Here is a 4,002-nt window from a genome sequence, read left to right as displayed (position 1 = left end):
CTTTACATGAAAGCGATCGGGTAGTTTGCCGCATTTACATGTCACAAGCGTAAATCGGAATTCGCTGCGTTCGTATGCGAACTGCGAAGAAGTTACCTTGTGCCGACCTGTACGATGTCGTCGAAGGCTTCATAGAAATCATTAACTCTGTCATACACAGAAATACATAATATTAGAGTGGTCAAAAGAACGCTCACTTAAGTGTTGTAAAGAGCCAGGACAACAGTAGCTTTTACTTATAGTCAGTCATTTGATCAGTTGATTACTTAAACAGATGTGCGGAATGACTGAATGAACCAAAGAAAACAAGGAAGTGTCTAAACAGAAAACTGTTCTCTCTGACAGAGAACAGTCAGAGGGGAAAGTGAGAACGAGGGCGTGACAGTATTGATCTGTTTATTATACTTTTTTTCTGCAAAAATCTGTAGACAAAACATGAGCTAAATAAGAGACAAAACCTGGTTTGTCATTCAGCGTCTTTTAGCACCCCAGCTTCCTAAGTCTTTTTCCGACTAATCGTGGCCAGAATGTGGGATATTTTGGGGAGAGACGAGAGCAGAGGCCATCTAATGACTTGCACCTTAAGGTTCGTAACAACCAATTCAAGCTGACAGGTTCCTCAAAGCACAGAAACTGTATAAGAATAGGACAGACGTGCATTCCAGTCGACTGGGCAATTTTATTAAATGAGTCCTAAAGAGGAATAAGTCCTCAATAACACAGCGTTATCTTAAATAGACTATGTAGATATAACACTTTATCCGAGGACAGGGTAAAGAATGAAAATCACAAGGCAGGGATACTGGCCGTCAAAAAAAAAAAAGCAAAGCCAATGCGCCAAACTGTAAGTACGGGCCGATTAGTGCAGCTACCTGGAGGGGTGGAAGCCAGCTCATCAAACTCTCTCCAAGTGTGTCCCAATATCTAGAATTTTACATCACAAACACACACAGAGCAAGCCATTGTACAACGTGGGGGTGCTCGCTAATATTAATTTACCTCATGCAGTGTGGGAGAAGGGAACCACCATCCAGTAACCCAAACACCGGCGCCGTTACACCGAGTCCTGCTGGGAGAAACGGGAGAATTGGGAGGTATGATTAGTATACGCACCCAATGTTTGAACAAGGTGACGAGCCAGTACCCGGGGGCTTAAAGCCAGGAGGACAATACAGCAGCTAAAGCATTGCCCAATCGGAACCTCCGACAACAAACCACCTGGACATTAACAAAAAAAAACACACATACTCCAGAAATTCAAAGGGAAACAAGAGTCGTATCCACCGGATGCGAAAAAGCATGCGGAGGCGCCGAGTGGCCACACAACAGCAAAAAAAAAAAAAACAACTAAACGAGAAACACAGAAAAATACGAATAAAAGGGAAAAGGTAAACAAAAGTTCAGGCAAAACGGCAATTGCAGACTCCTGCAAATTATAAACACACCGTTAACACAATAACCACAGTCATGCCGCACACGGACTCACAATGCCATATCCTCAATGTTACCAGGAGTTAATGGCCGACGCATCACACCTGCGTTCCAGCGCATAAGTAGGCACGCGCTAACCTGTCGCCCTCGTACACGGCATCGGTCTATAAAAGCAATCTATAGTTTTGTTTTTTTGTTTGGTGTGTGTTTTGTTTTGTTTTTTTGGGGGGGGGGGGGTTGTGTGTGTTTTGTAAAAAAAAAACCAAAAACAGCAGAGATAGTTAACACATCATTCAAACAATGAAAAGACTTGAAATGCCGTGTTCACTGTCCACGATGTGAAATGAGCGTCTCTCGAATGAGCCGAATCTTCCTGGTTTTGAAACCTTGCAAACACCGAGTTAATTCTGGGAACAGAGACACCTGTGGGAAGGGGGAAACTGCGCTTATGAACTACGGTGGCCAAAAAGAGTGCTACCTCTAGCAGGTTATGCATACGCTGTGTCCGAAATCGCTCCCTACTCACTATCGCTGTGTCTGAAAGCGCTCACTACTCACTATAGTGAGTAAGGGGCACTATAGTGAGTAAGGGGTAGTGAGTGGGAGCGATTTCGGACATAGCGATAGTGACCTAGCGGAGGAGGGGCGCGTGTTCACGTGACTAGCCTATATCAGGTAGAATCAAAACGACACTGAAAAGAAAAGAGCATTGTACTCAACTTCAAAAGTAAGCACAATTTTTATTGATTTGTGCCGATATCTTTTAGCTATCAACTGCATGTTAACGAGTAATGTCCATTGATGTTGCCCAATGATGTTTTAGTCAAGTTTATGCTGTAGTCTCATCTAACGAACATTAGGCCTATGTAACGGTAGCCAGCGAGTAGAGTGCTGCGCGGTGAGTATACCTCACTCCCCCGACACCTGAAGAGGCGTGCTAGCGACCGATGCTAGTGACTAAGGGTTTTAGCCTCCTTGCTAGCACGCCCGCCTCCCATCCCGAGGGTCGCCGGTTCGAGTCCAGTGTCATATACAACGCAGAGCCGGTTACATTGGTGCCATGACTTCTTCATGCCTGAAGTAAGGTTGAACAGGGGTTTACTGATGGGAGAACAGCCCTCGATGAACTGCTGATAGAAGACTACCATCCCAAGGAATGATTTGATTTTCGATGGGGAAGGGACATCTGTGCCATGCTCCATGAGATCTTGCTCAGTGATGTCAACTATGGCCCGGACCTTCTCCGGATCTGTAGAGTCGCCATCTTTACTCACAATGTGCCCCAGGAACTTCACAGACCACCTCATGAAATGGCACTTCTTCTGGGACAATTTCAAATTGTGGGCCTTGAGTCTCTCGAAGACCATCTCAAGCCGCTGTAAGCCAAGCTGTTCGTTAGGTGCAAAGACAAGGACATCGTCGAGATAACAGAGAAGGCTCAGGAAGTTTTGGTCTCCGAAGATGGCCATCATCATCCTCATGAAGGTCACGGGACTGTTGCATAATCCTTGTGGAAGCCTGTTATATTCATACAGTCCAAAAGGTGACGTGAATGCAGTGAACCTCCTGTCTTGGTCATGAACCTCCACATTGTAATATCCCAAAGTCAGGTCCATTGTAGAAAAAAACGCATTGCCTCCAAGAGCCGCCAGAGCATCTGCCTGATGAGGGAGTGGATGTGCATCTTTGACAGTGCGTGCATTTAACCAACGGAAGTCAGATCACAGCCGCAAGTCGCCATTTTTCTTCCACACTGTAACAAGGGGAGATGCATATTCACTCGTTGACTTTGATTATTTCACGCTCCTCCATTTCATCCAAAGCCTCACGTAGCCTCTCATAATGTGAAGGAGAGAGCCTACGGTATGGAAGTCTGAAGGGCTTTGTCACTGAGGTGAATGCGGTGTACGAAGTCTTTGGCTTTGCCACAGTCCAGCCTATGACGTGAGAAAACCGACTCATATCTGGCTAATAGATCAACTAATTTTCCTTTCCAATACGGAGACAAATGGCTAGAATCAACGTCGATATCCTGCAGTCCCAAGTCTTGCAATACAGAACTACTAGGTCTGTAAGGAGTACAGCCACTGCCTACAGTCAAACTCTCCAGACCACTACAGATGGACTGATTGTCAGTCTTGGCTACATTGCACTGAATGTCTGCTGTTTGTCTCTCAGTAAGGCAGGAATAGTCAGAGTCAAAATCTTCTAGAGCAACACAGGGATAGACGTCCACAAGCTTGCAGTTGCGTCTCAGTGTAACTGGCTTGGATGAGGGATTAATGACCTTTACTGGGACCCAGCCATCTCCCCATAATGGCGTCACAATTCTCCCTATCAATACAGTTCTCGGCATTGTGTGTGCTTCACTTGGCTCGACTATAACTGTGCTACCAGCAGACATTCAGTGCAATGAATGAGGATACATAAATCAATCATAAAACATTGGTGCCGTGACCCAGACGGGAGTGAGGTTTAGGGGGGGTGAGTGTAACGGTAGCCAGCGAGTAGAGGGCTGCGCAGTGAGTATACCTCACTCCCCCGACACCTGAAGACACGTGTTAGCGACCG

The sequence above is a fragment of the Chanos chanos genome, chromosome 9 (genome assembly GCF_902362185.1).
Source record: "Chanos chanos chromosome 9, fChaCha1.1, whole genome shotgun sequence".
Taxonomy (NCBI): Eukaryota; Metazoa; Chordata; class Actinopteri; order Gonorynchiformes; family Chanidae; genus Chanos; species Chanos chanos.
This window is presented reverse-complemented; position numbering follows the sequence as displayed.